The sequence below is a fragment of the Ambystoma mexicanum genome, chromosome 8 (genome assembly GCF_040938575.1).
Source record: "Ambystoma mexicanum isolate Mex_15411 chromosome 8, UKY_AmexF1_1, whole genome shotgun sequence".
Lineage (NCBI taxonomy): Eukaryota > Metazoa > Chordata > Amphibia > Caudata > Ambystomatidae > Ambystoma > Ambystoma mexicanum.
In genome coordinates, this window is record NC_090929.1 from 1,075,227,045 (window position 1) to 1,075,253,715 (window position 26,671).

Sequence of the window (26,671 nt, forward strand, 5' to 3'; positions counted from 1 at the left end):
TGGGATGGCCTTGTTGTACACTAGGGTACCAGACCATATTTTGGTTAACAAGACAATCCTTGAATAGGAGCTTGCTGGTGTGCACGCAGGGCATCCAAGCTCTAGCCCTTAATCCCCCCACCAGCTCTTTGTGCCTCAATCCTTTTGTCTATATTAAAAACTAAGGGATAGAGACATCAAAATGATCAATAGCGATTAACTGGATGTGGAAAGACAAAAGAACCTCATGCGAGGAAGAAAAAGGAGTCCTTGCCACAGCTTTATGAATACCAGGCAAGGTGCATGATGAAAGAGCCTCCAATGATGAAAGAGCCTCCACCTCACTAACCCTTAACAATGAAGCAACAGCAATTAAGCAACCTGTGCTTTCCAAGTTTCTAGCATTAAATCGCAGCTGGACACAATTTTTAAAATGCTGATAAAATGACAGCTAACGCTTGGCAATCAACTTGTTTGCATACTGTATCTTGGACGGATTATTTCCTCACAGTCTGAAGGATATACAAGTTAGTCACCGACAGACCCAGACAGTTATAATCCAGAAACCAGACGGCTATATTCTGACAGCCTGGCTACGGCTCAGTATTGGGTCGTCCATTAACATGACATTCCCCTGAGGAAGTTTCACACGCGATAGGCCTCGGGCGAGATGGGTACGTGTATTCTGAGGGTTGCGCGGGAAGTTTCACACGCGATAGGTCTTGGGCGAGCGGGATACGTGTATTTTGGGGGTGCGCAGGAAGTTATACACGCGATGGGCCTTGTGTGAGCGGGGTACGTGCATTTCTGGGAGTTTCACATGCAAATTGGCAGTGTGGGTCCTCCCAGGTGTGGCCTCCCCCCCTCCCCAGGCCCTGCAGGCAGCCCAAACCACAGGGGACCACCCTGCACCCCTGGCCATACCCCGCAGGCAGCCCATCCACCTTGGGCATGCCCCGCAGGTAGCCCATCCACCCTGGGTATGCCCCCCAGCCAGCCCACATGTCACCATGCACCAGTGAGCACTGACTCATGTCCCCCTGCAGCTCCACCCACCCAGCAGTGACAGGCACCTGCCAGCAGTGACAGGCACCTGCCAGCAGGCACCGACTCATGTCCCCCCAACACGTTATCATGATCCACAATCATGGGCCTGATGGCCACCCAAATCCCACTGCACGCCATCCCTGTCCAAAAAGCCATCAAAGTATTCCATCCTACCCACATTGAAATGTGGATTACATGACACAACCCAAATGGCAAGTATGTACATCAACACATGTCCATCACACACAAACACACACACACACACACACACACACTGGGTGCCAGTGAATGTGAAAACTCACATTGTGACATGCATGAAACCAATGAGAGAATACCACAAATTGAAGCACGAAACAAAAATGTATTGAACACAAAATGAAGGGAATTAAAAGAGCACACAATAATGGAAATAAGAAATAAAATGCAGCATGTCCCAAAATTACTAAAATATATGAAATCAGAATCCAAATAAATCCAAATGAAGATGTGGCCAAAGTCTCCGTCCAACAAAGCAAATCCAAAGGGAAAGAAACAAGTAAAATCCATTGCTCCATGGTGAGAAAAAAAAAAAAAAAAAAAAGATAAATCCACTATTCAACTATATACAAATAAATCCAGGGCCCGTGAGCCCAACTACTGAAATGAAACCTACCAAAAAGACTACCCAATAAAAAAACTAACAAGAAGGTGGGGCATAGTCCAAGCGCCCCAAATGAAATAAAAACATAAATGAAACCCAACAATAACTATATACAATGGCGGTGGGCAAGTCCTACGGCTCACTAGTTGATTTCCCGGGCCAGGGCATCCTCGAACTCCTGCTCAACGTCCTGGAAGCGGGCCCTGGCCCAGAGGTCTCGCAGGGATGACACCATGTCCACCTCCAACTCCCTGCGAATTCCCTCGAGGCACTCAGCCCGCCTCAGCGCCCTGCGCATGGAGTTCTCCGCCCTGACCATAGTGAGCCATGCCTCCTCCGCCCGCCGCCGCTCCGCATCTATCCGCTGGCCCAACCGCTGCCATACGGAAGACACTCCCATTCCAGGGTCCTCCTGCCGATGCCTACCCCTCTGACGTTTATGGCCCCGAGCCATGACGCCTCCCACGTTGAGCCTGCCGCTGCCTCCGACGCAACTGCCTCTGCCAGCACGGCAACCAGACTGATGGAATCCACCGGCGCTGTCATGCACGTGCCCTGCCCGATGCTGCCGGCACATCCTCCAACTGCTGGGGTCCAGTTGCTGTAGTGTCCACCCCTGCTGGACCTCCGACTCCCGACTGTGGCAGGGATGGCATCTCCACCGAGCTGGCTGCGTTGGTCAGGGCAGGTCCACAGGGGGCCCTGGTGACATCTGGGCCGGAAGACGGCATGGAGAACGACTGGCGCATAGTCTCCACAGAAGAGGAGAGGGCCGCCAGAGTGCTCGACACATGTACGAAACCCCTGACCAAGGACCCTCCCAACTGGGCCACGTTGGCACGCAGCTCTTCGTGATGACGTGTGTGCTCCCCCCAGGAAGCACGCACGTCATCACAAATGTCACGTGTGCGCAACGCAACACCAATCAGGACGGTCTCCATACGGTCACAGGTCCCCTCGTCCGCAGGTAGAGGAGTGTCAGATGACGTGGACCTCCTCCTACCTGCAGACAGGCCTGGGATGGGGCATCCCTGCTGGTGCATGGTGTTGCAGTCACGATGTCAGGGACAGTGACATGCACAGGCCCCTCCACGGTGACCTGTGCTGCCTCCTGCCCTTGGACTGCACCAGTGGTATCGCCCCCACCAGGCCCCATGTGCGGCTCAGTAGCGGCCTCCTCCTCCTCTGTGGAAACCACCAACCTGGATGTCTCCACACCGTCTTCCGCCGTTGCAAGCCCCTGTGGGGGCTCACCCACCCCTTCCGCTGCAGCCGTAGTGGCAGGCGCAGCACCAGTCCCCTCGCTCCCGTATGATGGTAATTCCTGGGAGGGTGACTGGGCCTTGCGTCGCCGGCCGGTGGAGGCATCCCCGCTGCTTTGCTCCACAGCGCCGTCTCCGCCCTCTTCTTCACTCGCCGCTGTGTAGAGGGAGACATAGAACACAAGCATCAGGGTACTGTACAATAGTCCCATAGACAGCAAGCAATAGCACGAGTGGCACTGTCAAACGCCACTTCCATCATGTACCTCCACAACACATGGGTCAGTGCAGGCAACACACATTCAGTAACAGGCATGGCGCATGCAAAGAACATTTGCATTCATGTCCAAAGAACTGTTGAAACATACGATGGTGGTTGGAAACTCACATGCATCATGGCTCATACTGATCACATGCACACACACATCACTGTACTTCCATCCATCCATCCATCTGGCCTTGTACACCCCAGACACAGTGGAGACAAGGATGACTAAGCTGCCTCAGTGAATCACAACATAGTCACGGACATGTGTCATGCATCCATGGCGTTTACAAGTCACACACACGCTACTCAGACACAGACATGTACACCATACATGTCCTTGACAGTAGCACCCATCTCTCACACCCTATCCATGTCCAACAACAGAGATAGGCATGCATTCATGTGTGCATTCCGCATGTTGCCCCGCATGTAGCAATGTAACATGCACCATCCATGTGGTTCACGAATGACTGGTCTCACATGCAGCACCATGATGTCCCTGCACACACACATCCATCCATACATGGCCAATGGCACACATAAAGGCAAGTAGCTGACTACCAGCACACTGCATCACACAGCAATGCATGGCCACTTACCACTCGACTCTAGACGGGCCTGCATCCTGAGGATCTGGTGGCGAAGCACTGGGCGAATGCGCTCCAGGACCATCATCTGCTGGTTGGTAAGCTGGCCCCACTGCATTCTCTTCCTCCAAGAAGCGCCGGGCCTTCTTGAGGTTCCTGGGCTTGTAGTCCTCCCAGCGCTTCTGGACGGGTTTCAGGTCTCAGGGTGCCACCCCCTCCACGTTGATGGCACCCACTATGTCCGTCCAGATCCTCCTCCATCCTGCCTTGTCGGCACGGGATGGTGTGAAGAGGGCATCATAATGCCCCAGGACTCGCTCCACCAGGATGCCAACTTCTTCGTGAAGCTGGCAGCTCTCCGCCTCTGGCTGGGGGTTGCCACTGGTGCCGGAAGGTGTTGTATCGGTCATGGCAACCCCCGAGGCAGGTGTGGGTGGGCAACTTGGTCCTGGGGCTGGGCTATGGAGTGATGGAACACCAGTCGGGAGTCTTCTGTTCCAGCAGGGGTGGTCACTGCAACTGGACCCCTGCAGATGGCAGATGTGCAGGCACCAAATTGCAGAGCACGGTGGCAGCAGGCAGCAGCAGATGGCTCGTGGAAGGCTGCTCAAGGCTCTGGGGGCAGGAAAATGGCCTTCGGGGCAGGAGCGTGGTCTTCCGTGTGTTGTCGCGTGGCCAGCTTGATATGGAGTGATTTGGCACGTGAAAAAACTGCACGTCAGCAGGGGCGTTTCCCTCAACACGGTGCATGTTGACTGTACACATACAAAAACTGCACGTCCGGGTGTCACTGCGTGCAATTGGAGGAAAGGGCCTTCGCGCGTACGTGACGTTGCACGTGCGGGCTGGTTTAATAGGTACGCGTAGGATGCCATTTTCTTGTACGTGCTTTTTGTGGAGAGCGAGCGGGTGATTCTTGTACTTCTTGTCGGTTCACACGCAATTACTTCACAACGGTTCCAGTTCGTACTCCCTGTATACTCAGACAGCGTTCAATTCTTCTTTTGGCGGGGGTGTTGCCAACGCGCACACGCGTGTCTTTCTCATGTTATCTTTCCAGGCAGACGGTGAGTCGCGCACATATTTTTCAACTGTGGTTGCCCCCGTGTGTCATGTACCCATCCAGAGGTCATTGTAGGCTGCGTGTACCACGCGTACGCTTATTTTTGTGTTTCTGGGTACCACAGCGTAGTGCAGGTTCTTCTTTCCATGCACGTGGTCTACCAGGGGTTGCGTGCATGTTAAATATTGTTTTTGGGGTGCCTGGCCGTTGCGTGACCTGTCATCTTCCCCCAGGGGTCACAGACAGCCTTGCAAGAGCACTAGGGTACGTATTCCATCCAGTACCCTACCCCTTTCTCCCCAATTGCCCAGGACAATTGTTTACTACAACTCCCATATGCACAACAACATCAGTGCCATGGTTGGGAGGCGACCAAGCAGTAAGGGAGGAAAAGGTGGCCGACCTCAAAGAGGTGGGCGCGGTAGGGGACGTGGCCAGGATGTGCAGGGTGGCCCAAGAGCCCAGTGTGTGGAGGACCAATCAGGGACACCTATGCCCTCCCCCGCCCCCCAATGGTTCAGGGAGATGTAGCTGACACCATCCCAGCTCAGGCCTTGTTAAACCGGCCCATATTGTCAACCGAACCGGCACAGGACGACTCCCAGGCCGACTTCCGTGTCACCAAGTCTAAGCCACGTGTGGCGCTGGAGCATTCATCACAGAGGATCAGATCCAAGGCGTGGGAGACCTACCAGATCTTGAAGCAATGTCCGGTGAGTGACCATGTATGTGTGTGCAATCTATGTGTATGTTGCTTGGGTGATGTGTTCAGACTGAGTGCCAGGTGAGGCTGTGTAGTCATGAGTGCTATGGGTCACCCATGAGGTCCCTCTAAACCATTCCCCCGACTTGTGTTTCACTTTTTGCACACGATTACTGCACTTGGCCTTCAGCTGTCCTCTTGCCACAACATTCTTCATACTAATTTCCTGTTGCCGGATCTATTACATTTTTTGCTTTTGTAGCACACATTTTTGTGGCCTACTGTCCCAAATATGACATACTTCAGTCATAGATTACACCGCATAATGGGCCACATTTCTTGATTTACTATGGGAAAGATTTGAATAGCCAGGCTGATTGAGTAATGTGCACCTACACATGGCCTGCACACAATTATTTTGGGGCCCAGTTTGAATGTTGAACATGACAATTGTACCCTCTCATGTCGAAGTGACCAACTATTGATGTTTCATGTGCCTGCCACCAGTGCTTCAGTGAACACTGGCTTTGTTGCAGCGTGTGGCACATGCGTGTTTTGTCACACTATTTTGCATGTTTCATTTCATGATGTCCAGCTCACATGGATGGGTGCCAGTACTGATTTGCTACCATCTGGGTGTCCTTGTCAAATCTGCCATGGCTATGCTATGTGCCATATGTGTGCTGGCATGTGTCATGTATGTGCATTGTCCATGGCACTCACAGGCTAATGTGTGATGCCAGTGCTATCCAGCATGTAGCACATGTGTTGGTTTTCGATCTTCGAGTCCTCAGTGTCTGCTTTTTGCCTCCCCTTCCAACTCATTGACAGTGCATGCATGTCAGAGTTGTCATGTGTGACAGGTGTCATTTATGTACTGGATGTCTGCCTCGTCATGCCTATGTGTGTGGGCTATGGTGCTCAGGCCTGTTTTCATTACTCTTATGTTTTTGCAGGTGATGAGTGTAACGCTCACCTGATTCCCGTAGAGGCGCCGATCTTGACTGGGCGTATACCGTATCTTCAAAGGTGATGTGTAACACACGGCTGGCTCTTTGGGCTGGACCTCTGTGCACTGTATGTTTGACTCGAAGGGTAAGATGTCTGCAGATAGAAAATATGGGATTAAGGAACTGGGTTATTGAATGTCTCTCTCTTCTTCCCTTTCTCTTCTCCTGTAGAACCCCAAAGGTTAACGCTCTCACCTTAGGTAAGAACGCCGTGCTCTCCATCTGCCTCGGGGCAGGGTGCTGTAACCAGTTTCTTCACTGGATAAGGGGAGCAGGCCTCTTGACTTCAAAGGACTGCTGTCCGTCGTTTACTGCACGAATGGTAAGTTTCAAGTAATTCTAATGTCTTTAAAGTCTTTAGTAATGATGTTTCTTGTTTTGCAGGGTTCCGGCGATGGCGGATGACGGGCTGAAGTGAGTTGAAGTAAGTAAGCGCTTGTTGCCTGCTTCACGATGCGCTCTAACTGTCTTTTTATTTTGCAGGTACAAGTTCGGAGCGGCTGCAGGGTGCCGGAATACCCACTGGGTTAGATGTGGAAAGGAGTAATGGCACGTGAGTATTAAAGTTCCCCAATGTCTTTAAACGCACCTTGTTTTGTCTTTCAGATGCGGGATGCAGCGCCGAAGGCCTCCGGAGCGTGCGAAGAGTTGGTAAGCTTTTGTCTTTCAGATGCCGGAATGCAGTGTGAAGACCTCCGGAGCGCACGAAGAGTAGGTAAGCCTTTGTCTTTCAGATGCCGGAATGCAGCGCGAGGCGTTGGTGACAGCCGATGGACCAGGTAAGTGAAGAGCTGTCACTGAAGACCGTAATGCTAACCTGTTCTTTCTTGTCTTTATAGGTGTTGCTGAAGACTGGATTCAGGATGGTAAGCCTTTTTCCTTAGGCCCAGGATCAGATGCAGAAGACACGATGAGCGTTCTGCTGCAGAGGATGCAGAATAACGCAAAGCAAGATTCATCCATCGGGTGTGGTTTAAATAGCCTCCTGTAGTGCTTAGGTGTCTCCTTCCACAGCCACGCCTAGGTAAGAAAAGAGTTCCTGCTTTCCAGAAGAGTTCCAGTGTTCTGAATCTAGGGAGTGGCTCCTGCCCCACCCAACAGGAAAAGTAGTTCCAAACAGAAGAGGATCAGAGGCTCAACTGGCAGGCAAGTAAGCAGCATGGTCTGCTGCAGGTAAGTCCACCCAAGCATTATGAGCCCGGCGCTTCCAGCGCTGGGACTTGGCATATTTATGAGCCTGGTGCCACTGGCGCCAGGACTGGGTCCAAAAGGTCCCAATTGGGACTGGTTGGCACTCGGAACCTGGGTTATGGATCCGCTTCCAAGGGAGTTGGGAAAACCCTGACCTTTTGGAAGCAGAGATCATGACAATGAGGCACTTGATGCTGTTGAGGAGGAGGAGGAGATGGCGCAGACCCAGGAGGACTCACAGCCACAACCGGGCACCAGTGGAGGACGTGGGGTGGTGGTGGGTGAAAACCCATTACTCCTACAGACCATACTGTCCACGGTGTCTCTGGGTACACCTCCGGAGACCTCTATGAATCAGGTGCTGAATCATACATTGAGACATATGTGCCGTCGCAGGTGAGTGTTTCTGGCAGTGATGCTGTTCTGTCCAACCCACCTGCACCGGGGGTAGACCCCCTCTATGGGGCATTAAGTGTTGGAAAGTCCGCCTGCAGGGTCACAACAATATTTGCTCCTGTTCCTGGGCCAGCAGATCAAAGGAGGAATGCAGTCCTGCAGCCTGAGGCAGTGCCAGCACAGCAAGGTGCACATCACCTTGCCCCAAACAGGTGTGGTGCCCACCAACATGGTGGCCATGCGCCACCAGGCAATACTGTGTGTGAGAACTCCATGTACACTATAGCAGCACAACAGGGGTCATTGTGTGAATTGATGGCTCAGGCAATGGATAGGGTGGCCACTTCCATTCTCCCCCCTGAAAGGCAGATGGAGCTCCAGCTATCAACAAAAAGGGGTACTGATGCGTCGTGGATTGGCCCTATTAGGTTTAAAATTATTTGGAACAATTACCTGGAAATGTAGAAAAATATCATTTAACATGTTACAATTTCAAAAGAAGTGGGGAAAAAAGAATCAATGGATATAGGCATCAACAATTACACATTCTTGAGAGTAGACATGAAATATCTAAAATCAAAGAAAAAAAAGGGGGAGGGGGAGAGAGAGAGAGAGAGAAGGACCAAAACCGAACATGAGGAATGGCATATGTCAATTACATGCTCAGTTTATCCATTCAGTCAGAAACAAGGCGCATTCTTTGAAACCAAATTAGTATTTCTGACTAGGTTGTTACCTCACAACGAAGCTGGACCCAGAAAGAAAAAAAACATTTTTGTATGAACGGAAAATAAATCCTTGTTTCAAGTTAAAATGGAAATCCAGAATTGAAATTGTTCTAATCTGGGATTGCGTCTGCCAACGCAGCAGGGGGAAAAAAAATTATTTAAAAAAAAAACCAAGAGGAACCTCAAGAGGTGTTCCTTCGAAGGCTGGACTTTCAGTGGTCCGAGGTCCAAATTGGATTGTGTAGTCTATGAGGGACCTTCAATCCCCCTCTTTCTAGCAGTGCATTTCGACAGTTGTAGACAGTTTTCCTCTTCAAAATATAAGAAAATTATCCGCCTTCATCAGGGCAGTGGGTAGCAGGACCCTAAAACATGTAGAGAGCCGCGTGTAAACGTGGAGTTTCTGGTACACATGGTAAATTCAAGTTCCCGTACGATAGAGGAGGTGCGGTGGTCAGACGTCAAAAATACGGCATCAGGTGTGCTGCGCCTGTGTTGCACCAGTTGAGTGCTGCCCGGTGAGTCTGGGCAGTCTGAGCATCAACTAGTATCCTGCACCGTGTTGCAAGTAAATGCAGGAGGTGTCTGACATATTTAGGTCATTCCCTAATGCAGCTTCCACCATGTGCTTGTGAACTGCAGCGTGGTGTGACTGGTGGAATGGGGAGGAGGGCAAAACTCCGAATTGTGTACGGGAGACAGATTAGCAGGAACTCTGCAGCGTCGGGTTCCGAATGAAGCAGCTCGTACGTCTGGTGAGGAATGCGGAAGAGCTGTGCCCATTGCTATGGTGACAACATCACGTGCGGGGGCCGAGTACGTGCCGTGGTGTCCTATTGGTGCAAAAGCATCCTGTGGGAGGTTCCGGGAAGAGAGGCTTCCTAAAGACGTATTTCCGGAGATTAGGGGTAGCTCCAGCAGCAGGCAACAGAGTACATTTGCCACTTGCACAGAGAGGACATGTTGGGGTCTGACAGGGAGCGACGGGCTGGACTGGAGACTCTGCGCACAGCCATATCTGTAGAGTCACAGGCCCACAGGGAAGCCCTGAGGTTAGAACACAGCTCCCTCAGAAATACTCTGGTTGAACTTGAGGTGTCCCGTAGTACAAGGTCAGAACATCAGCTGGAGCAGCTGACACGCACACTCTCAGCTGAGCTCCAGGCAACCAGTCAGGAGATCCGGGCATCACGCAAGGCCATGCAGGTCAAAGAACAAGTTAGTTTCTTATCTGGTAACGTTCTTTCGATGGGATGGTCCGACGACGTCTTCCATATCTATGACCGGTAATGTCCACAGCTGTGCTGCTTCGGAAAATCTTTGGCGTCTGCGTCGATGACGTTGATGCGCCGTCCCCGAGGACCTCCGACGACGGCCGACGTCCCCCAATGTGATAAGTAGGACGCACAACGCCCATAGCCTCAGTTATCGTTTTTTCCCAGAACGTGTACCACCAGTTTTCTGCCAGTCAGACACACAAGGCCTTGCAGAATGCAAGCTGCAATCGCAAAAGAAATTCTGCAGCGGGGAAGGCAGGGAGGGAGCGATATGGAATACGTTGTCGGACCATCCCATCGAAAGAACGTTACCAGGTAAGAAAGTAACTTGTTCTTCGAGGGGATTGGGTCCTCCGACGTATTCCATATCTATGACAGACAAAGCAGTACCAAACAAGGAGGTGGGAAAGAATTTAGAACACAAAAGCATGCCCAATCAAATTGCGGAATAGAGGACTGCCTTGCCAAAGGCCAGATCCTGCCCTCTGATGGAATCGAGGGAGTAGTGACGTACAAAAGTATGTACTGAAGCCCATGTGGCTGCATCAGAGATGTGACGAATAGGAACTCCTCTGCAGGGCAGTAGACACAGCCACTCCCCTGGTAGAATGGGCCCGCAAGCCAGCCGGAAGATCCTTACCCGCCAAGCGGTAACACTCGGAGATAGCTAAAATAATCCAACGAGACAAAGTCTGTTTCGTCACAGCTTGTCCCAAACGCTTTCCAGCGTAACCAATGAAAAGTTGATCGTCCACTCTGACCCGGGACATGCGTGAAATATAAAAGCTCAACGCTCTCCTAGGATCAAGCCTATGGAGCCTCTCCTCTTCCTTACCAGGATGTGGAGGAGGATAGAACGCCGGAAGAACAACCTTCTGGCTCAAATGAAATTCCGAAACCACCTTCGGAAGAAAAGAAGGACGAACTCTAAGGACAACCCTGTCCTTATGAAACACAGTGAAGGGTGGCTTAACTGAAAGTGCCTGTAACTCACTCACTCTGCAAGCGGAAGTAACCGCAACCAAAAACAGTTTTCAGAGTTAACAGCCTCAAAGGGCAAGAATGTAAAGGCTCAAACGGAGCACCCATAAGAAACTTAAGAACAAGGTTCAAATCCCAACCGGGCACCAGAAAAGGTGACGGAGGGAACACAGTGAGCCCTTTCAAAAACTGCGAAATTAAAGGAATCTTAAAATAGGAACACTCTTCGGACGAGCGCTTAAATATAGACAGCGGCGCCAGGTAACCTTTAATGGTCCCCACTCGCAAGCCCCTGTGGGCCAAAGAAAGCAAAAAAGACAGAACCATGGGAATGTCACATTCAAAAGGATCCACATTCTTAACTCTGCACCAGTCGCAGAACTTTCTCCAACAGCAACGGTACAGAGACTTTGTTGCCGGCCGCCTGGCCAAGAGCAACACCTCCATCACGTCTTCAGGGAGGTCCCAATCCTTCTACCTCAACCTTTCAGAAGCCAAGCGTGCAGGTTGAAGGATCTGACCTCTGGATGGAGAACCCGACCCCCTCCCGTGAGAGCAGATCGTCTCGGTAGGGAAGACGACGTGGAGGGCAGATGGACAAGTCTAGAAGGTCCGGGTACCACGTCCTCCGGGCCCACGCCGGAGCAATGAGGATCATCCGGGAACCGAACCTCCGTAACCTCCGCTGTACTTGCGGGATGACGGGGACTGGAGGAAACGCGTACAGCATTGGGAATGACCACTCCACCACGAACGCGTCTCCTAAGGCTCCTTTTGGAGGAAATTCCCGCGAGCAAAACCTTTCGCACTTCCGGTTGACACTGGAGGCGAAGAGATCAACATGAGGGGTCCCCCAAAGGGCAAAGATCTCCAGGAGAATCTCCTGAGCCAGCTCCCACTCGTGAGAGATCGTGCTCTGCCTGCTCAGAGCGTCCAGCGTCTCGTTGTCGTCTCCGGCCAGATGAACAGCCGAGATCGAAACCTCCTGCTGGATGGCCCAGAACTAGAGCCGCATTGCCTCCCTGCACAGCGGAAGTGACCCTGCCCCCCCCCCTTTTTGTTAAGGTAGTGCATGGCCACCGTGTTGTCCGTTAGAATCAGGACACTCTTTCCGCGCACAGTCGGCAGAAAAGCCTTCAGGGCTAGCCTGACGGCCTTCAGCTCCAACAGATTGATATGGAGTCTTGACTCCGACGGAGACCAACGACTGCCGACTGTCAACTCGTTGGCATGAGCTCCCCATCCCGTGAGGGATGCGTCCGTCACAATAGTCACCTCCGGCCAGGGCAGCCAAAATGGGGCCCCCTTCATCAGATTGCCTTCGACGGCCCACCACAGAAGGTCCTGGGCTACCGAGGGCGGCACCTGAACAGGGTCCGACAGCCTGCCGGAGGTCTGAGACCACTGGAGCTTGAGTGTCCACTGCAAAGATCTCATCCGTCGACGAGCCTCTGGCACCAGAAGAATGCAGGATGCCATGAGGCCGAGCAGTCTCAAGAACTCGGACGCTGGGAGATCCTGGGCAAATTGAAACTTGTTCACCATCTGCTGAATGTGAAGAGCCCTCACCCGGGGAGGAAAACACTGCCCCAGGGATGTGTCGAGCACTGCTCCGATGTACTGGAGCCGCTGCGTTTGTGTCAAATGGGACTTTTTTAAATTGAGGGAGAAGCCCAGCCTGTGAAGGGAGTGGCAGGTGACGGACAGGTGATCCAGGACTTGCTTGGGAGAGCTCCCCCTGATCAACCATTCGTCCAGGTAGGGGTAGATGTGAATCCCCCCCTTTCCTCCCATGCGCTGCCACCACCACCATGAGCTTGTTGAAAACCCTTGGGGCGGAGGTCAATCCGAACGGCAGGACCCGAAACTGAAAGTGCGAGTCGCCAACTGCCAACCTCAGGTACTTCTTGTGCTTGGGATGGATCGGCACATGGAAGTAAGCATCCTTGAGGTCGAGAGACACCAACCAGTCCTGAAGTTGAATGGCCTGGAGGACATGAGAAAGAGTCACCATCTTGAACTTGTCCTTCCTGAGGAGTTTGTTCAAACCGCGTAAGTCCATGATGGGTCTCAATCCCCAGTCTTTCTTCGAAATCAAAAAATAAGGGGAATACCATCCCTTGTTCCTCTCCGCTACAGGCACCAGTTCTATGGCGCCTTTCTCCAGCAGGGCTCGAATTGCCTGCGCAAGGAGTGGATCCGGACTCTTCAACGAGAGGTTCCCTGGCGATTGTCGTGAGGCCTCTGCCGACAAGGAAGACAGTAGCCGTGGGTTATGATCTCCAGAACCCACACATCCGAAGTAATGGCTTGGCACTCTACAAGATGCTGCGCCAGCCTTCCTCCCAACCGGCGAACCATGGGACCTGGCCTCATGACTGAGTGGTAGCGGCTGCTGCGTTGCCCGAGGGCAAAGAGGCAACTGCCCGAGCGGCCTTGGCACCTCGAGTACCTTTGTTTCCACCTCTGGCACTCTTACGATGGCCTCTTTGACTGCTAGCTCCCCTCGCTTTACTGAAGGACGAATAATAACGAAAGGAACCTCCCCTCCGTTGTTGTCCCTTCGGACGAAAAGGCAGAGATTGGCGAACTGCAGCGCCCAACGACTTCGCTGCAGCTTTGGAGGTCTGCAACCTCTCAAGGCTCTCGTCAGCCTTGCTGCTAAAAAGGTGTTCACCGTCAAAGGGCATGTTGAGGAGCCGGGACTGCACATCAGGAGCAAACCCAGACTTCCGCAACCACGCAAACCTGCGCATTACGGTGCTCGCCGCCATGGACCGGCTGACACAATCTGCCAAGTCCAAACCCGACTGAACGGCCTCACACATGGCATCCTTGCCATCCTGAACCATAGCAAGGAAACCATCCCGTTCGTCCCCTTCGGGAATATGTTCAGCCGCTAATGCAACACAGTTCCACAGAGTGTGTGGAAAACAAGACAAGGCACATATGGGTTGGCCGCCTGAAGCGCCATACCCCCTGAAGAAAACACTTTCTTCGCCCAGCCGTCAAAACGTTTGTCGTCCCTATCTGGAGGGATGGTAGGATACGACGCCTGCTTTGCCGGGGCTGTAGCCGCCTGCACCACCAAACTCTCCGGAGTGGGGTGCCAAGACAAGTAGCAGGGGTCGCTACTGGCTGGACGGTATTTTCGCGACAAAGACTTGCCCACTGCCGGGAGACTCTCCGGAGCAGTCCAAGCCACCGCCACCCTTCTCTGCAGCGCCATATGAAACGGCAAAACCGGGTCAGTGGGGGAACCAAGATCAAGGATGTCCGTGAGATCATCCTGAACGAACTCCCCTGCCGAAACCCAAGTACTTGGCGAACTCCCCTGGTCACCGAGTACTTGGGGAGCAGACCAACCCAAGTACTCGGTGACCCGAGACATAAGGCGCCGATATGAAGAATCGGCATGAGTGCCAGGCTACGGCCTACTAAACGGTGTCTAGTCCACTGGCATCATGCAGCGACTGCCTCAGGTCATCAAACTGGCTATGGCCCGAGATAAGCTCATCTGGAACCGTAACCGAAACCAAGCTGTCATCAGAGCCTTCATCACCCTCAGAAATGTACTCCAGGCGGGGAGAGGAAGACCCCTGGGGACCAAAGCAGTGCCTGACCTTAGCCAGAGCCTTCCTAGGGGCTAATCCCGTGCCACAGTGCCCCTCCGACACCACCACCTCGAAAGGCGTCGAGGGCGCCGAACGAGTCAGCGTCGACAGAAAAGGCTTCGAGCGAATCAGCGTCGACGTCAGCTGCAGCGCTGCCAGCATCGACGGCGTCGACACAGGCCTCGAAGCCGGAGCTCCGAGCGTGTCTCTCGACGACCTCAGCGCCACAGGCGTCGACGTCTTCTTCGAAGACGGCACAGGATCAAGCGGTCTTGAGCACGTCGAGGACCGAGACCAGGCACGGCATGGCGAGAACGGCTACCCCTGTCCGAGCGGGACCTCTCCCGCGAGCCGTGCCGACCACCCGAGCCCGAAGGCGTACGAGCGGTGTCTCTCGACCGGTGCCGACCGACCCCACTCGGAGGCGCGGACGGACCGGTGCCCTGCGATTCAAGAATCGCTAGCATCTGCTTCCCGAAGGAGGCCCATTCCTCCGGTGTCGCTTGCATGGAGGGATAAGCGACCCGCCGACGGGTGGAGTCCTCAGAAGAGGACGGGGAAGGCGACCTATGCCGGCGCTTCCGGGAATGCCTCGAAGAGGCGGAGGAGTGGCGAGACCGACTCCTGGAAGGAGACCCACTGGACTTCCGACGATGACGCGGAGAGTCGCCCCTCGAGTCATCCGTCGAAAGCCCCGCAGACCTCGACTTGCGGGGCTTAGACACCCGGCCTACCGACAGCTTCTTCTTGCGTTCCCGCAACGCCTTTGCCGTGATCGACCGGCAGTCGACAGTTGTCCGTATCGTGGGCCTCCTCGAGGCACCAGAGGCAGGCGGCGTGCGAGTCCGTGACCGACATCTTGGACCCACAGTCCCTGCATTTCTTGAAGCCCGGACGCAGGGTTGAAGACGAAGTAGACATTGCCACAAACAGGTCCTCACAAAAAACCGAACAGGTTCAACAAACCGAGAATCGAAAACAGCAAACTCCAAAGAGTTGAGGCGTACCGAGAGTCACGAAGCGAACATGTTCGCGGAAAAAACGGAACTGAGGCTATGGGCGTCGTGCGTCCTACTTATCACATCGGGTGACGTTGGCCGTCGGAGGAGGTCCTCGGGGACGGCGCATCGACGCAGACGCCAAAGATTTTCCGAAGCAGCACAGCTGTGGACATTACCTGTCATAGATATGGAATACGTCGGAGGACCCAATCCCCTCGAATGCGTGCTACCCGTGAGGTGCTGCATGGGGATCTCCGTACCATCATCCATGGAGGAGCATGCCAGGGCTTTGCGTGGTCTGCCTCCCATATCACGGCCACCTTCTAATGTACCACCACAGGGTGATGACAGCGACGGCAGTTCTCCCACTGTAGCATAGCCATGCAGGCCATGGAGGCATTTTTGTTTTTTCTCAACATACACGCATGTGGGTGTTGGGGTGCACCCTGTAACTCGTCCCTCCTGGGTTCATCTCCCATGCGGAGCGGCCGTGCATGTGGTTGGGGATGTGGGGGCACCACCATGTCCACTGGCACGCCCTTCCGGGTTGCAACGTTGTGCAGGACACATGCTGCCACTATGATCCTGCACACTACTGGGGGCGCATATAGCAGCTGCCCACCAGAGCGGTCAAGGGAGCGAAAGCGTGACTTGAGCACTCCGGATGTGCACTCCACTATGCCCCGGGTTGCAATATGGGCTGTGTTGCATCTTACCTCGGGTGGTGTGGTGGGATTCCGAATTGGCGTCATCATGTAGGTGCTCAGAGGGTAGGCACTGTGCACTGGGGAGGTGATAATGGTTGTCATTAGTGGGGTTTTCCACATTTCTCAGTTTCTGACATGCATGCGTGCGCAGAGGCATTTATACTCACTAATTAGCCATGTGTCGCCATGATGGCCAGCTTCCAGGTCCCGGTTTAGGGGTGACATTCTGAATATGAAACTATCATGGCTGGACCCTGGATAGTTGGCATATACTGAGGTGATGATTCCCTTGGCATCACATACAAGGAACAAGTTACTTACCTGTAACTGTTGTTCTCCAGCATGGGTCTGGCATGGATTCACATGCTCATTAATATTCCCCGTCGTCAGGCTGGGAATCCTCGGTAAAGAAAAAACCAGTATCAGTTTCGTTTCTGATCTGTCTTTCGTAGTAATAACCAATCACTAGTCTCTGCGTCATACTGACCACAGCCAATGACTGCCCTCTACCTAAGCACCGCCTCTGGCAGCCATCTTCAGATTTGGAAGCACGTGAAGTGGCAGTATGACCAAGTGAAGAGCCGCAGAGGGGTAGGCGGGAGGGTTCGCATATGAATCCATGCCAGACCCATGCTGGAGAACAACAGTTACAGGTAAGTAACTTGTTCCTTCTCCAGCATGGGGTCTGGCATGGATTCACATGCTCATGAATAAAGAATACATAGCAGTACACACATGCACAACCACGGGAGGTGGCAAAGGCTCAACATTAAGCATTACATCAAACTCAACATTAAGCATCTTACCTCCTCACGAGGCTCACCTCAGGCGAACAGGTTGCGCAGCACTGCTTGGCCGACCCTGGACTCCTCCCTGGAATCCCGATCGACGCAGTAGAATTTCGTGAAGGTGTGCGTCGACCTCCACGTAGCAGCCCTACATATGTCCAGCAGGGGCACACCAGAAAGGAACGCCGTGGTAGCTGCGATCGCACTGGTGGAATGGGCTCTCGGACGGCCAGGCAGCGGTCGGTTTGCCAACCGATGACAGTACATGATACAGCCGGAGAGCCATCTGGAAATGGAAGCTTTCGAGAGAGCCTTCCCCTGATTGACAGGTCCAAAGTTCACAAAGAGTTGTGACGTCTTCCGAAAACACTTTGTGCGGTCCACGTAGAACTTCAGCGCTCTAGCCACATCCAGCGAGTGCAAAGTCCTCTCAGCCGGCGACGAAGACGACGGGAAGAACACAGGCAACACAAAGGGTTCGTTGAGATGGAAGTCCGACGGTACCTTGGGCATGAAGGAGGGGTGCGTCCTGAGCACTACCCTCGTGTCGTGAAAAGTCAAGTACGGGGCCTTGCAGGAAAGGGCCTGGATCTCTCCCACCCGTCGTGCGGAGGTGATGGCCACAAGAAACGCTGTTTTCCACGACAGAAACTTCAACGGAGCCGAGTGCAGAGGCTCGAACGGAGGTCCCATGAGCTTGGTCAGCACCACGTTGAGCTCCCACGCCGGGGCCGGAGCCTTCACCGGCGGGAACGATCTGAACAGTCCCTTCATGAACTCTTTCACCAGACGATGAGACCACAAGGACGTCCGCCCCGTGGTTCTGGTGTATCGGGAGATCGCAGCAAGATGAATCTTGATGGACGCGTGTGCCAGACCAGCTTTGGCCAGCGTCAGCAGGTACGGCAGTACCTGGGGAGCCGTAATCCGTAGAGGGTTAATCTTCTGTGCGTGGCACCAGACAGAGAACCTCTTCCATTTGTGTCCGTAGCATTTAAGAGTCGAGGACGCCCTGGCCTTTGCAAGAACCTCTCTGCAGTCGGCCGGTATGTCGTATCCCCCAAACTCTAGCGCTGCAGGAGCCAGGCCTGCAAGTTCAGCGATTTCGGGTCATGGTGGAGGATGGCGCCTCCTTCCCTGGAGAGTAGATCCGCGTCCACCGGCAGCTTGATTGGCGGGGACGCTGACAAGTCCAGAAGGTCCGGGAACCATATCTGCCTCGGCCACGCAGGTGCGACGAGGATCATCCTGCACCGTGACCTCTTGAGCTGGTTGACGAGCCGGATTAGCAGTGGCAAAGGAGGGAACGCGTAGAGGAACAGGCCCTCCCAGGGGAACGAGAAAGCATCGCCCATGCTCCTCGCCTGGGGAAACCTGCTGGCGAACCTCCGGCACTTGGAGTTCGTCGCCGTCGCGAACAGGTCGATCTGGGGTGTGGCCCACCGTCGGAAGAGGCGATCCACTAGATCCTGCCGTAGTTCCCACTTGTGGCACGAGCGCAGCTCCCTGCTGAGTGAGTCGGCGATGGTGTTTTTTATCCCTGCCAGATGAAACGGCACCAGAAACATCCTTTGGGCGATGGCCCAATGCCACAGGTCCTGCGCCTCCTTGGACAGTGCTGGGGACCTGGTTCCGCCCTGTTTCCTGATGTAAAACATGGTGGTGGTGTTGTCGGTGAAGATCCTCACCACCTTGCCCTTGAGGGACGGAAGGAAGGACCTGAGGGCCCAGAACACTGCACGGAGCTCCAGGACGTTGATATGGAGGGACTTCTCCGTCGGGAGCCAAAGGCCTCTCGCGTGCAGATTTTCGGTGTGCGCTCTCCACCCTTCCAGGGAGGCATCCGTGGTCACTGTCTCCTGGTGGTCTGGGGTCTGGAAGTCCATGCCCACCGTCAGATGCGCGCGGGTGCCCCACCACCGGACCGCTCGGCGGAAACTCTCATCGAGTGTGATCCTCTCCTCGAAGCCGCCCGTCGTTTGGATCCAGCGCGCGTCCAGGAACTCCTGCAACGGGCGCATCCGGAGCCTGCACATGGGAATGAGGTAGATGCAAGAAGACATCATTCCGAGGAGGGACTTGATGGACCTCACCTTGGCCGTGTCGGAAACCAACATCCGCTGTACCTTGCCCAGGATGGACCTGGTCCTTTCCTCTGACGGGGAGGCCAGAAGGGACACTGTGTCGAGCTTCGCTCCCAGAAACAGTGCGTTTTGCGCGGGTACCAGGTGGGACTTGGCGTAGTTCACGGAGAATCCCAGGTCCGTGAGAAGTTGGACGGTCCTTGCCGTGTGCTCCACGGCGAGCTCCCTCGTCTTGGCTCGGATCAGCCAGTCGTCCAGGTAGGGGTAGACGTGGATCCCCTCGCGGCGCAGCTGCGCCGCCACCGGTGCAAGGCACTTGGTGAATACCCTGGGTGCCGACCGTAGTCCGAAGGGGAGGGCTTTGAACTGGTAGTGACGCCCTTGGACCACAAACCTGAGGAATTTTCGGTGCCCCTTTAGGATGGGAATATGGAAGTAGGCATCCTCCAAATCCAACGACGACAGGAAGTCTCCCTCCTCCAGCTGACCCAGGACGTGCTGGAGGGTGACCATCCGGAACTTCTGCGCCTTGATGAACTTGTTCAGACGTCGCAGGTCTAGGATGGGGCGCCATCCTCCCGTCTTCTTCACGAGGAAGTATCTCGAGTAAACTCCGGAGCCCCGAAGCCTCTTTGGGACGAGTTCGATGGCGCCCTTCCTGAGCATCGGCCGTACCTCCTGGAGAAGCTGAGGGACGTGAAGCTCTTTCCTGGCCACGGGGGGGACGCGCGGGCACCTTCTTTGAAACTCGAGCGCGTGGCCCCGGGCTAAGGCGTCCAGCACCCAACGGTCGGTGGAGATGGACTCCCACACGCTGACGAAGCTCGCCAGCCGGCCTCCCACCGGGGTGCTTCGGTGGGGGCCCGACCCCACGTCCGGTTCAATCCTGTTTCGACGAGGCTTTGCCGCCTTGACGACGACGGCGGGGTCCGCCAGACTTGCCTCGTCCTCTGTAGGCCTCCTGAGACGACGAGCGGGCCGCTTGACGGTAGGTGGAGAAACCGCCGCCGGAACCTTTGGAGGCGCCCTTGCCTCCGCTGCTCCGAAAGGGCGTCCGTCGTTGCTGCAGAACCCCAAGGGCCCGGGCCGTCTCAGTGTCCGCTTTAATGGCCTGAAGGGAATCGTCCACTGTTTTCCCAAACAGGTTGTTCCCCTCGAACAGCATGTCCAGGACTCTGGTCTGTACGTCTTGACGGAAGTCCGTAGCCTTGAGCCATCCACGCCGCCTAAGGCACACGCCGTTGCCCAACTGGCGAAACCCAGTGTCGGCGATGTCCGTCGCAATAGTGATGGCGTGGTCCGATGCCACCTCACCTTCCTGTAGGATCTCCAGGGCATCCGCCCTCTTGTCGTCCGGTAGGAAGTCCAGCAGGGGAGCCAGTTTGTACCATAGCTCCCTGTCGTAGCGGGCCACGATAGCCAAGGCGTTGGCCGCTTTAATCGTCGTCGCTGCAGACGAGATGACCCTGCGTCCCATAGCGTCCAATTTCTTTCCCTCGCCGTCGGGTGGGGAAGTCGATGTGGAGGCCGCACCCCCCCCCCGCTTTCTTCCTGGCCGCCGCGGAGACGACGGAGTCCGGGGTAGGCTGCGCCCGGAGGCACAGGGGGGCCGCGTCCGGGACCCGGTACTTCTTCTCGTACCGGTCTCTTCTAGCTGGCGTCGTGGAAGGGTTCTTGAGGAGGGCGAGGCCCTCATCCCAAATGTCGTCCAGTAGAGGCACCGCGAGGACCATCTTCCTCTTGGCCTCGCGCCGTTGATAAAGGAATCCTTCCTTTTTCTTCTCCTCAGGGCAGAGTTGGAAAAGCTTGGATGCCCTGGCGATCATGGAGTGGAACGATCCAATCTCGTCGGGCGGAGAAGCCCTGGTGGGAGGTGACGACGGTAGATCCTCGTCGTATACCTCGTCGTCCGTGCCCGTCACTGCTGTGTCAGTCCCCGTATCATCCCCTCGGGTGGACGGGGAGGAGGGCTGGACGGGGCGCGACGGCTGAAAAGGAGGTGGAGGGTGAATCCTCCTTTTCTTGGGCGGGGGAACACCAGAAGGTCCCGGTTCAGGATCCCCCGACGGGAGAGGTTCCTCCGTCGGCAACGGTAGTCTCGTCCTTATCTCTGAGCATAAGGACTGTATAGCCAACAAAATGGCCGCCGAGTTGTCTCGCGGCGCTGGCAGAGGGGAATCCGACGGGCGATCAGGGGCCCCGTCGGCACCCTCGACGATGTCGTCGTCACCTGCGTCGGGATCCATCCCGACGGGCCGGTCTTCTTCCACGCCAAGGCCCTGGCTGAAGACCTCGATCAGCTCTTCCTCCGAGGTTGAAGCCGAATCTACGACGACGCCCTGCCCCCCCCTTTTTCTTCCCCGCCGGGGATTTCACGGGGGTCCTATCGATGGGTACAAAAGAGGACTCCCTCCGAGGTGGCAGGGAGACTCTGAGCCCCGAGGTCGCCACCACTGGTGTAGCCTCCACAGGCTGAGCCAGGGCCGCCGTGACAGCTTCGATAGAGGGCTTGGCCGGATGGATTAAGGCCTTCACCACCTTAGGTGCGCTCACCGCCTTATCCTTGAGGGGGGGGGGGGACACTGCCTCGCTCCCCCTCCGATGGGGCCTTCGAGCTCGACCGGGGCCTCTCCAGGAGCTTCGCCGGGTGCTCGCCCTTCCTCTTACCCGACCCAGAGCGTTGGCTCGTGGCTGAAGGTGCCGGGGAGGGTGCGCCCTGCCTGGCGCCCGTAGAGCCCGACCGTTCGGCGCTCCCGGTGCCAGCGGACTCGCGGTGCTTGGCCTTGTGTTGGACCCCCGTCGCCGGGGCGTCCTCAAAGGTCTTAGAAGACCGCTCGGATTTCTTCCTCTTCTTCTCGCCGGACGGGCTCTTCCCTTCCAGCCAGTTGGCGAGACGTTGATGGCGGTCCTTCATGGTCCGCTCCGACATATTGCCGCAAAACGCACAGTCCTTCTCCACGTGCGTCTTGTCCTCATGTAAGCAGTAGAGACAAAAGGAGTGTTCGTCCTCCTTAAAGACGTTCTGCAGCTGGCATCCAGGGCAGACCCTGAACAGCTTTCCGGGCGTCGAGCTTCCCTTCTCCTGGGCCATGTCCGGGCCTGAGAAGCTTCTGGAGTCCTCCAAAAGCGTAGCTCGACGAATTCTTCACCCTTGAGGGGCGCAGACGAATCCGACACGGGTCCCCGTTGATCGGACGGAGAGTCGGTGGAGCTTGAGGCTCTTTTGACCGAAAAAACCGAAGTTTTGAGAAAAACGTGAAAAAAATAGCACTAACGCTCGAGAGCAATAGCACGAGGATCCCAACACATGAACGTGTGGTAAAAATCTGAAGATGGCTGCCAGAGGCGGTGCTTAGGTAGAGGGCAGTCATTGGCTGTGGTCAGTATGACACAGAGACCAGTGATTGGTTATTACTACGAAAGACAGATCAGAAACGAAACTGATACTGGTTTTTTCTTTACCGAGGATTCCCAGCCTGACGACGGGGAATATTCATGAGCATGTGAATCCATGCCAGACCCCATGCTGGAGAACCTGCACGTTGATGGAATGCCAGTGCTTGCGGTTCCGATAGACATGCTCAGTGGCCCTGGGTGGACGTAGAGCCACATGGGTGCAATCAATGGCACCTAGGACTTTGGGGAAGTGTGCCACCCCGTAAAATTGCTGGACAAGAGCCTGCCTTTCTGCAGGTGTTCTGGGCATGTATATGTGCCTGTGGACTGAGGGGCGTGAAGTCATGATGGCCAACACCTGGTGTAGGCAGCGTGACTGCGTTGCCTGTGACACCCCCCACTATGGCACTTGTCCGCTGAAATGAACCAGTAGCCAAGAAGTGCAGTACATTGAGCACCTTTTCCAAGGGCTCAGTGCTTCTGAGCACAGGGTGGGTGATGTGAGGTCATCCTCCCACTCCCTCACCAGGTCTAGGATTATGTGTGGTGAAAACCTGTACCTCCCATACACCTGGTCAGGCATTCCCAAAAAGGCTGGTCCTGGGTAAAAAAAATGCAGGGCCTGGCTATCCTCCTCCTGCGGTGTCCCACGACCACTGCTGCGAGGAACGGTATATTCATTGTAGCGTCTGAGCTGGTTTGTTGTTTGCGCGCACTTTTATGCTGCGCGGGCCGCTTACGCCTGCTTCCTGCTGATGTACGTGTTTCCGGATTAGCGCGTCTTTTTTGGCGCACGCCTTTCCCCTGTTCGATTCCATGAATACGTGTTGTTAGTACGCGTGTGGGCGTTGCGAGCATTTACCTCCTGTACTTCCCCCGTAACGCCCACATTTTCACATGTTGTTCCCCCATTCCGCGTGTTACGCCCCGTGTTACGCACACTTTTCTTGTGTGCGCTACACTATGTGCACTTTCCCTGTGCACGTAGCGCATGCCGTTTAGTGACGTATGCGCCCGCGTGCGCCACCCACGGATTTGGCGCACATCCCAGCTTTTACTAGAGCAGCGCATTCCATGAATCGATCAACGGCTGCGTGCGCGGCTTTGGCACGCGTGCACTGCAATTTTCACGTTTGCGCTCCCCTTTTCGGCACACATTCATTCCATAAATTACCCCGTAGGTGTTTACCTGGACCAAACTGGACATGCGTGCCCAGGTCAACAGTCTTGTTGTCATATCAAATTGTTGACACATACGTCCATACCTGTGCAAAAAGACTTCCGTCACTGGGACCAGGGCAATCACTGGTACGAATATTGATTATTGTACTAGCCTTTTGATGGGCATTAGTAAGGGAGACTATTCAAGACTGCAGGTGATTCAGAATAGTGTGGTGAGAGCGGTGGAAGGGATGATTACGAGAACATGTCTCCCAAGCCAGGAAAAACCTTCACTGGCTTCCTGAGGAAGCCAGAATCTCACACCGACTTCTGACAAGAACTCAAATACCTGTCAGGAATAAACCCAAAGTATTTGGTTGAAAGCTTGGTTAAGAGATCCACTCGAAGATCCCAGAGATCTAATTACACTAATCTGTTTGTCCCAAGGACCAAACTGACCATAGCGAGCAGAGGTGCATTTATTGCTGCTGCACCTATTGCAGGGAATGCTCTGCCCCTCCCCCCGATCTTAGATGTATTGAATTGCTGGATATTTTTTTTTTAAACCAGAAATTAAAAACTTTGCTGAAACTGCCTTGCAGTGTGTGACCATTATGTATCGGTGTGGTACTGCAAATTTTGTATCTGTATTGTGCGTTGTTTGTTATGTGTATGCTACCCGTTTTAGTATTTAGCACCCTTATGCCTTTGGGCTGGTTCTTGTGGCACTTTACAAATACACTTAAATCAAATAATTCTTTACCCAGATCAAATCCTGGATGTCCTTCAGTTTCCTCTGCCCCCCGTAGCGGGGTGGGGGAAAGGAAATCAAAGTCGGTTGCATAGTATTGAGACTGTAATTACATCCAGACAATCTATTTCGTCATTGCACCACGCGCCCCTACATTAATCCGGAAAAGCCTCCAAGACTCTTTAGGGCATATCATCTTTCTGCTTTCCGTATGCATGTTCTCCTGATGCGATGTTGAATGAAGTATTACACTTAAATCCACAAAATCTCCCCTGGGCTACAAACCTCCAGTAAGTCCCCAATGAGCAGAGGATTGAGTTCAAGCTACTCTGTGGAGTCTACCAAGCCATTTGGAGAAACTAGCCCTGATAACCAGAAGACTTGAACCAACGTCCTTCTACAAGAAATCTGAAATTTGTAAACACTGGACTACTTCGCTTACTCAACTTTAAAAACAAGCACAGGAATGGGTCAGACTTGCTGTGGCCGGCCCTTTGGCTTGGAACCACTTCACCTTGAATCCTGACTAAAAAGGAGCAACACCGCTATTTCACGAAAGTCCTCAAGATCAAACATTTCAGAAGTCCTCCCCAGCCTGATACCCCATCCAGGATTCCGTTCTCTTGCCCTTAACTTTGAGGTCTACACATGAGGACTCATCACTTTGCCCCACAGACCTCAGCACTTCAACCCTTCCAAGGGTGCCAAGAAAAAAAACAGCCTTTTGCCCAACGAGGATAAATCCTAAGCCCCACGCTTATTCATCCCCTCATCAACTGTCTCCCCCAAGGAGAATGGACAAGCCCCACAAAGACATCTCCGGCTGCCACCCCCTTTTCTACACTTCTCTGAGCAGTATGGATGTGCAGGACGCCAGCCCCTGGGCCTGCATTAAATGAATTCCCTTACCTCCCAGCCACGCTTCCATCATCCACTCTCCCATGGAGAAAGACAGGAGTTGGTGACCTTTTCAGTCGCTCCGGGCCTTCTTTCCCCTATTCGCTGTAAACTCACATCTACAACCCTGAAAGCTAGCTGGCGTCCATCCTCCAGCCATCAACAAAGCACTGCGAGAGGAATTTCTGCACGGTCGTAACTTTACAAAACGCCTAAATAATAAATACGCCAAGGAGTCCATAGTGATGAACACCTTAAGGCCCAAGGGAGTGACATCGGGATACCTGGGGGAGAAATAGGTAATCCACACTGAGATTGGGATTCTGAGTGGCCTGTGATATGACTGGAGATCTGATCCCTGGTGCTAGCTTTTTAGCACACCCTTAGCAGGATCAGGGAGAAAAAGAAAATGAAGCAAAATGCATTCATTTTTTATCATTATAAAAAATCAGATGTACACTTAAAAATGGCTCACATCGATACAAGACTCAAAATGAATCGGAGTCTGGTAAAAGTCCAGAAATCTCTGTGGTCAGAAGAGTTAACATTCGAGCTCAAAATCTGCCAAAAGAATATGCACACATTTTCACAAAGCTTTATCACATGTCTGTAGACAAAAGCCAAAATCTGCAAGTGAAATCTGTGAAAATGTCAAACATAAATTTAATGTATTTTTAATGTAAAACAATTAATCGACTATATAAAATTGCACTCGATACTTAAATGGCACAGAATTGCAAAGTGTGCTCTGAAACAACTGGAAAAATTCATTTTTCAAGTTTTCAAAAGAAATCGTACAGGATAACAGGCCTTTCCTACAGACTATTCCAACTCACTCTCAGTAGTGCACAGCTTTGAGAAAGCAGCAGGTTTCTTTTAAACTCTTTAAGCAGACACTTCAATATGTGCATTATTTAAATCTTCCCCTTTAACTTAACGTGCACATTTTCTTCAGTTCATTCTGACGCAATGTATCACGTGCCATGCTACTTTCCATGCCTCAACCAAAGTCTCGGAACCAAGCAAAAACCCCTCTGAAAATGATAAACAATTGAAAGGTCAACAAGTTTGCCAACTGTAGAAAAATACTAAAGCACACATTTTGAGTTAACCAATGAGTTAGGAATACCAAAGTCTCTA

At 53.6% G+C, this 26,671-nt stretch overlaps 1 protein-coding gene across 1 annotated transcript in view; it reads right to left on the reverse strand.

Moving 5' to 3' along the window:
- Positions 1-26,671, reverse strand: part of ECHS1 (enoyl-CoA hydratase, short chain 1) — a 298,785-nt gene that overhangs the window by 112,322 nt on the left and 159,792 nt on the right. The gene's annotated exons all lie outside the window — the stretch shown is intronic.